We start from the raw sequence: 9522 nt of genomic DNA on the forward strand, positions 1-9522 counted from the left end.
TGGGCTTGCTGGGGGCAGCTGGACTGAGCAGATCTGCTCCATGCATCTGTCTCTCATCCACTTCCTGGGACAAGCAGTTTACTGGGGTACTGTGTGTTCATTTCAGGGTGGTGTCAGAAATATGAGTGGAAGCATACTTAAATTTCTCTTAAGATTTAAGCTAAGAACTGGTACATCAACACTTCCACCTTATACTTTTGGCTACATTCCACTCCTTTAGTTGCATGGCAAAGGGTAGGAGTACAAGGAGGTGAGAAGAATACTGGAATAAAGAAGTTCCTACTACTCAATACTCTCAAACGGGTAAAAAGATATTGGAACACATGGCTGTCACTGTTTGCCCTACGATTGCCTCTCAACATCCATGAAACCAGAGAGTGGATCCTGGAACACTGCTGAGGAAAAACCCCATAACTATTCTTTCCTGTGGAAAATAGCCAAAAGGATAGGAAGTAACCTCTACCTCATGTCTTTATTCCAAAATTCATACAAATGCATCTTTTTCACAGCCTTGATAAATATTGAGGGTCTTGGCTGCAAATGAGTCTGAGAAATGAGGTTTTTGACTTTTCAGCCTCTGCAGCATAAGACATCACATTAGGAAGTAGAAATGAAGGCCAAGTGCTAATTGGCCACATCCAACATACTTGGCTAGACACTCATAATACTGTAGTCTTTAGAATCACCTAGATATTAGGCTTCACTGTATCTTACTAAGCCTAATAGTGTCTGCAAGCTACAGCAGCCCATAACCCAGCTTCCTCACAATGCAGGTTCTAGTATTATGGCTACCAGAGAAAAATTCAAGGAGTCGCCCTACAATAAGATTGCCACTATGCCAGACGTGTGCTACAGGGGCATCATTTATAGATGTAATCTTTATTAAACATGAATTTAAGAAACTAATCCTGTAAAATTTTACTTTTCATTCGAATTTTAAATGTTACAGTATAAAAGTAGTCCTAGCAAAAGACTTCTCCCAGAAGCAGATAATTTTTACATTTTATACTTATATAAGGTTTAAGGTAAAATTAAACACACTGCTTATTAATGTAGACTTTTTGTTGCAGGTTTTCTAAAACATTGTTGAGTCTTCAAAATAATTTAGGAATTTATATGCAGATGTCCCTCGTCTTTATATTTACTGCTGGAGACTTTGATGGGTGTTGATGACATTCTTTCCTACTTTTGATGGCTTGTTATATTCTGTCATGCTAGCAGTTTAGGCATTGATGGATTATGGAACCTGAAGACCTGGAGAAAGCTGTAATTCAGTAATTGGACAAGTATTCTAAAACCATCAAACTCCTGTTGTTATTTTTGGTACCTGAGGGGCTCAAAAAGCATCTGGAGAGACAAGAGGGGTGGGAGGCAATATTGGTTGGCAAAGGAGAAAAGCAGAAAGCCAGTGGGTACAGTGGACACTGAGGAATCTGGGACGTTCCACACTCCTGACTGAAGAGCAGTGGAGAGTAAATTAAGAAGGGGGAACTGAACCAGTCAGGAAAGGCTTCGCCCTAGATGGAAAGCCAACACCATAGTCAGCAGGAGAAACTAGAATCAGCATACTGATCTGTTATGTATGAAAGGAACAAACTAGGGCTTGTGTCAAAAACTCATGTCCAAGTTAAAACTGACAATTAAAAGACATAATTGGGTGTGAGCCAAGGTTGGCATTGGGAAAAGCAGGGAATCTAAATGCTGAGGGTTAGAGGATAGGAATGCTTCCGGTGATGCAAAGAACTGGAGTATGAGCAAAACAGAATGCACAACACAGTAGAGCAGCCAGGGTGTGGGGGTGGGGAAGAAGGCCAAGGCATGAGCAGACTCTGCCTCACTGGCTTTGTCTCAACCAATTTAAAGAGACTTGCCTTGGGATGCAGAATGGAGTTCAGCAGGAACCAGGGGGACACAGGTATTGTAGGTCAAGGCAGGCCAGAGACACCAGGCAGCCAGAACAGAGAAATAAAGCACAGTTGACCAAAAGCTCTTCAGAGTACAGCAGCTGCTACAGAGACTCACATACTTCTAGTTGAAAGAAGAGCCAGCTCCCAAAATACAGAATGCTCAGGGGATCCAATGCAATGAAAATAACCTTGCTAGAGTGACAACTTAAAAGACAGATCCTGACAACAATCAATGCAAAGTAAAAAATATTAGGACAGCTCCAGTTGTGGTGACAGGGTCCAAGAGGATTACCTTTTAAAAATTATGTTGTTTTATTTTAAAACATTTAACTATAAAATACATAAAACAGCTGAGCTTTTGGAAAATTTTTCTGGTACTAATTTTACATTGTATTATTTGAACATTCAATGGAACACTAAATTATTAATTAATTAATTTATCAAGATCAGATTTCATAAAAGTTGCTTCTATAAATGACCTTTTGTAGAAGTGTGATTCTGTAAAGGAGACAAGGAAACATGTCTAGAAACCTGGAATGGGTTTTGTCTCTAATAATGACTACTGATTGTTTCTGACAACATATGCAAGATAACATTCTATACTTCAATTTGAATATCCAACTGTTTCGCAATAGCAAATATTCATAACATATCAATGATTATTCAGTATCATTAATATCTAATATTTGAAATGGGGAGAAACTCTTGCTTTCTCATGTGGGCTGTATAATCCCTGAGGTCAATTTTGGTTCAGATTATATAGTTGGAATATATTAAAAAATACATGGCTCTGTGTGATCAAAAAGTTCATAAAGATATCTGTTGCCTTTTGGCAACAAATAGATTCACATAATCAGCTAAAACCCAGAATAGTATGTAAATATTGTACTGGGAAATTTTTCTCATTTATAAGGAAATAATAACTTCCAGACAAGTTCTAGATTCTGGTGAAGCTGACCAATATCTACTAAAACTTTGAAACTGAGATTTTTCTTCTGACAGCACATTTCCCATTTCCACCCAAGTCCTTTCTCTGTTATGCTTCACATTGAAATAACAAAATGGAATATAGATACGCGGGAATGATATTATCTCAGTCGCAAGATTCTTCAAGGCAGAGAATGAATGACTGCAAAATACGTGATAACAAGACAAACTGGGACACAAAAAACTGTGTTGTGTAGGGTAACCATGATCTATTAGGAGCTCTGAGTGAGTTTCAAAAGTTTATATTCAGGAAATTTCAAATAGAATAGTTTCCAGAGAGAAATCCTTACTATATTTCTTCCTGACCCAATTTTGCAAAAACCAAGTGGCATGACCTTCAGGGGTTAGAAGAAAGGTGCTGCTTATAAATCTAGTTTTTAATACATTTTAATGTAACGATCACTGCTGCTCTGTTTTGAATATGTTATGTTATTTTAAAGCAAGCTTCAAGGAACACCAACATTATCAGCTAACTATATAGAGTAAGGCTACAAATTTATAACTATATTTAACTTAAAGGCAATCTTGCCTAAATGTTGAAGGCATCTTGATAAACTTGAGGTTAGTTAAAACGAGCAGAGCCATCAAAGATATTCTAGAGTTTTGTCTCTCTCGTTCATAACCTTTTGCTCATGGTGTTCATCCCAAACACAGTTCCACATAACTTTCTTTACCCAACTCACAAGCTAAATATTTTAAGAGCAGCTAAAACTCAGAAGAGGTGTGTGTAGTGTGTTACATGAATACACATAGTGTTCTAGGCAGGGTTCAAAAGCACAGCTACCCAATCTAGCTAGCCCCAAAATATGAGGGTAGGAATAGCAAGCCTGTGCAAAACTGGTGCTGAGGGACAGAAAGCTCTCTGAAACCAAGGCTACATTCTCTCCTCAGGAGCCTTGTAACCTGGTCCTTGGTCCTCTCGCTCTCTCTTTCTATTTATCTCTCTATCTCGACTGGAGTCTTCTACTTATCAGAACATGGTCATCAGCTCTGACTTCATACCTTGGTTTCTGAGCTCCAGTGAACACCACCAATTAAAATGTCCCTTTGTTTTTCCTAGTTCAAGCTCCTGAGAGAGGGACTGTGGTTGAGTCAGAAATGTGACCTGTGATGGGCTCTCTGTGTGTCCCCTGGAATAATCAATTAGATCAGAGAAGACGGATCACAAACATGGTTATGCAGGCCTCGTGGGCAGCCAGGCAAAGGTAGACACGTGTAATACGCCCTCTGTGTATGGATAGGTATTACTTGTATCGCACATTATAGCTTCATAATTTTACATATTTTAATTTACTCTTTGTCTTAGTCAAAATTCAACTAGAAAATAGAAAGCATACTGACTTATTTACAGAGAGACTTTGAATTGGTAACAAAGAGATGGAAGTGCAGAAAGTGAAACTGGCGACAACCTAGAGATTAGTAACAGCAGGAGGCTACTGGCACCCCTGGGATCGAAGGCCACAGTGAGGAGGTGGTGGTGCTGGAACTCAGGGACAGGCTTACCTGGCAGAAACGGGAACCACAGTCAGCCCTATTGGATGAGAACCCTACCCTTATGACCTCCTTTAAACTTAATTACCTCCTAAAGACCCTATCTCCAGGTACAGGCACATTAGAGCTCAGGGTTTCAACATAAGAATTTGGAGGCTGGGTGAGGTGGCTCACTCCTGTAATCCTAGCACTCTGGGAGGCCAAGGTGGGAGGATCGCTAAAGGTCAGGAGTTTGAAACCAGCCTGAGCAGGAGTGAGACCCTGTCTCTACTATAAATAGAAAGAAATTAATTGGCCAACTAAAAATATATAGAAAAAAAAATGCCTGTGCACAGTGGCACATGCCTGTAGTCCCAGTTATTCGGGAGACTGAGGCAGGAGGATCACTTGAGCCCAGAAGTTTGAGATTGCTATGAGCTAGGCTGATGCCACGGCACTCTAGCCCAGGCAACAGAGTGAGACTCTGTCTCAAAAAAATAATAATAATAATTTGGAGAAAACACAATTCAGTCCATAGCACCTGTAAATACAGATGCCCACCACCCCTGCACCACTGCGACACAGAAAAGGCAAGAAATGAATCTGAAATAGGAAATAGACCATATATTTCAACTCTCTGGGCTCACATTTCTCTGAATTTCTATACCACTTGTATTCTTTACCTTGTAATTCTTCAGTAATTATTATCTTATTTTATTCCCAGGATTCTTGTGAGGAATATTCCATCATTCTACATCTCTCCAAATGAGCCAAAAGTAACTTAAGATCAGGTATCATATAGCTCCTCAAATAGCATCCATCCCATTGTCTAGGCATATAGTAGGTGCCAAATAACTGCTCTGATTAATTTCTCCCACATTTGGTAGTGTTATTGAGAATGGCTCTATCATTTCTTGTTAATAAAATCCTTCAACTATTTTCCAAAATACCACAGTTTTTTAGTCAGCAAGAAAATTTTTCTGTGGCTCAAGGAAATCATTTATATAAATATTGTTCATTATTTTAGATGTAATCCCATAGAATGGTCTATTGGTCTGAACCAGGATCTTTAAACACTTTCCAATTTCCCTCTTAACTGAGTTATCTGTCTTCTATCTTCTCCATTATTCATCCTTATTGTGAAACTGTCGCCCTCTTTTGTAATAGCCATCCTGCAAATATCCGGCTAGGTCACTATTGATTGGCAATATGTCATATCATCCTTTGCAGATGAAATTTATAGAAAAAATCAGAAATTCTTTTGCAAAAGCTCCTGGAGGTAAAATAATAATGATTTCTTTCACTTTCATCAGCTATGTTGTGAAATATGGCATGTATTAATACATTGCAATCACTCCGAACACTATTAGCATAATGAGATATAAAACAAATGAAATTTTATAGTATTTTTATTAAAATATCAGGATGATGCTGTTTTTTACCTTACCCTAATTCAGCTGCCAGTTTCTGGACCCTGTCATAACTACTAATTCTTTTCTTCAAGTATCCCACTCCCTGATCACCAGCAATTATTCTTCCAGATTACTTCCTCTAGCACCACTGCAAAAACTCTTCCACCCCTTTGAGATCTCCAGTGTAATGACCCTATCACTTTCTCCCATGCACTGTCACACATCCCACCCCGTCCCCCACCAGCTTTGACTTCCTTCCTTGCCCAGGAGTTTCTTTTTCTGCATCTTTATTCAAGTTATTGAACATTCTTGGAGGAAATAACATAACCAGGTTAAATGATTTCTGAGGTTAGTCTTTTTCAGGGGGAGGAAGACTACTTTATCTTTTGTTCTTGTTTTGAGAAAGATGAAGGCTGTATCTTCTCCTAAGATATAAGGAAGATTGATCATTCCTGTTGGACTCAAACTATATTTAATTTTTAAAAAATTGTACACACTAAGGCCAAGCATAGTGGTTCATGCCTATAATCCCAACACTTTAGGAGGCTGAGGTAGGAGGATTGCTTGAGCCCAGGAGTTCAAAACAAGCCTGAGCAAGAGCAAGACCCCATCTCTACCCAAAGTAGATAAATTATCCATTTATCTGTAAATAGATACAGGTAGCACACACCTGTAGTCCCAGCTACTCAGGAGGCTGAGGCAAGAGGATTTATCTTTTGATCCCAGGAGTTTGAGGTTGCAGTGAGCTGTAATAACACCACTATACACTGGCAAACAGTGTTTGCCTGGGCAAACAGCAAGACCCTGTTTCAAAAAAAAAATTTACACACTCACAGTTTAAAAATTCAAGTAACACCAAAGGATATAGAGAGCAAAACAAGTCTCCCTCCAATCTCTGATACTCAGTCTCTGGTTCTCCTTCCAGGAACAACTAGTATTTTAATTTTTCTGTGTCTTCTTCCTGGAAACATATTATATTAGTCAAGATAGGCTGGATTATCCTGAAGTAGTGAATTTAACCCAAAGTCTCACTGGCTGAATTCAACAAAGGTTTGTTTCTACGTCAAACTACACATTTAGGCTGCATCACTTTATGAGTGAGGCTACCATCTCAACATGTGGCTTCCAGGGGCGAGAGAGCCGGGAGGTTGCACAGGGGCTTTTCTCAACTTCTTGGACTCACACTGGCCAGAGCTAATCACATGGTCCACTTGACTGCAGAGAGTCATCTTCTGTGTGCTCAGGAAGGAGAACGAGGTATCAATAAGCACCAACAATCTCTATCATACATGTACTTATATATGTACATGCATCTTACACAAATGGGAGCATACTAAACACACTTTTTCCACTTTGCTTTGCTTTTTTCACCTAACAACAATATGTTGTATATGATAGTTCCCTATGTGTGGCCATTCTATAAATTTACCTCGTATTTGATTGGTGGATATTTAGGTTGTTTCCAGTCTTTTGTTACTACAGACTGTATATGTAATGAATAACCTTGTAAGAGTAATACTATTAATAATTGACAGGTATTGAGAACTTACTATGTGCAAGGCACTGTTTGAAGCATATTGCATGTTTTAACTCTAACATTAATACTATTGGCAACTCTATGTTACAGGTGACATAACTTACAGGTACCTTATTACAGTGGCAGAGTCTGGCCTTAAACCCAGGCAGCTGGCCCCATAGCCTATCTAATTCATGCAGATCTTTGCATTTATAAGTACAAATTTCTATCATATAAATTCCTGTAAGTCAAATTGGTGGATCATAAAGTGTTTACATTTTAAATTGTTTCAGATATTTATAGAAGTTCTAGATACCTTTTGTGGATTCTTTCAAATCCACTCTGCTCTTAGGCAACCTGTTCCATGCAAGCATCTATAAGATTCATGCAGATATAATCTGACAGCACCTTTTCTTGCCATTTTCAGCACTCATGCATGAGAAATCTGGAAGCACAGGGAAGCTTAATGCCCACGAAGCCACCCTTGAGCAATGGAAGCCAATCGATAAATGCCTCACTCTTTTTTTTCCCAGCTGGAAACATCTATGATATATATCCTAAGGCTCCTCGGATCTCACAGAGTTGAGCATTTGTCTCTCAAAGCAGAGACCTACTGACTCTTTGCACCGGTTATATTTCTTCCTTTTTCACACCCCTCTCATTCTTGTTCCCTGGAATTACTTCTTAAATAAAGTACTTACAGCAAAGCATTTGTCTCGACTCTGCTTTCAGAGGATCTACATGTAGTGAATGCATGGTGCACCAATAAGATCCCTCCCTTCAGATGCACGGCATTCATTCCCTTGGCCACCAGGACTGTTGTCTGCTTGTAGTCCACAGCTGACCCCCTTTCAGGCCATTGCCCTAGCCAAAGGAGCTGCTTCACCCTCCCCACAGATTAACTCAGTGAATAGTAGATTTGGAGGTAAAAGATTCTATCCCCTGTGCCTCTATTTGAGATAGCTCTAAAACACTAGCTCAGCTCCAGATATTTCCATGAGACCCACCCAAGCCAAATAAATTGCAGCTGCATCACAATTCGACTACTCCCTCTGCTCTATCTTGCTTTCCTCACTCCTATACAGGTGTTGTTCTTGAGGACACTCCCAATAAATCTGTGTGTAAATACCCACCTCAGAGTCTGTTTCCTAGGAAACATGATCTCAGACACTAAACTAAGACAATTTGTACCAGTTGTGGCCCTAGAAAACAGGCCCTTAGGATCAGATTTTGGAGCTGGATCACTCACAGACAGTAATAAGACCCCATTGCAACTCGTGAGCTCTCAATTATGGGAGATGGAAATGAGGTGCAGGTGGAGAGTGAAGTTATGCAGTAGCTATGGTACTTAATGGTGGTAATGTTCATTGGGATTACAGTGGTGGCCCAAAATGCTTTTCATCTAAAAGATTTTTGCAGGGACTGAGCAGGTGTAGTAAGCAGGGATATGATGGGGATCTCTACTCCTGAATTCTTTAAGTATTGATGGGGCCACCGTTTACTGCATTTCTCCTGGGCTGTGGTATTATTTGTGATTCATTGTCTTGGCTGAGGGGTTGGGGGACATTTTCAGAAGCTTATAGAATGCCTAATCTGTCAGCACAACAACTGAAAGAACATTATCTCTAAGGAGGGTCTCATTTTAGGGCAAAAGTGGTGTATCAGTGGGTACATGAGCACAAGGTATGGTGGTTTTATCATATACCTCTTTACCCCCAAAGCATCTAGTTTATTAGATGGTTAAGAGACCTTTTAAAGATAGATAGATTCAGGTAACCCTTCAACTTACATGAATACTGAGAATAGGCAAATTCTCAGTATAGAGACAGAAAGTATAGTAGGGGTTACCAGGACTAGAAACAGGAGGGAATAGGAAGTTATTGCTTTAATGCATACAGAGTTTATCTTTAGGAAGATGGAAAAACTCTAGAAATGGATGGTAATGATAATTACACAACATTGTAAATGTACTGAATGCCATTGAATTGTACACTTAAAAATGGTTAAAATGGTGAATTCTGTTTTATGTAGATTTACCACAACAAAAAATATACAAACTATTTTTAAAAAGTAATACATCTAGAGTACAAAAATTCTACTCTACTGATATTTTATCTGTTGTCATCAAGAATACAATAGACAGAAATTAGATAGAATATAAAGACTATTTACTGAAGTTTTTCGTTTTCCTTCAATTTTTGAGTGGCATAGTTTTCTAGAATACCAGTTA

This window comes from Microcebus murinus, chromosome 11 (assembly GCF_040939455.1).
Source record: "Microcebus murinus isolate Inina chromosome 11, M.murinus_Inina_mat1.0, whole genome shotgun sequence".
Taxonomy (NCBI): domain Eukaryota; kingdom Metazoa; phylum Chordata; class Mammalia; order Primates; family Cheirogaleidae; genus Microcebus; species Microcebus murinus.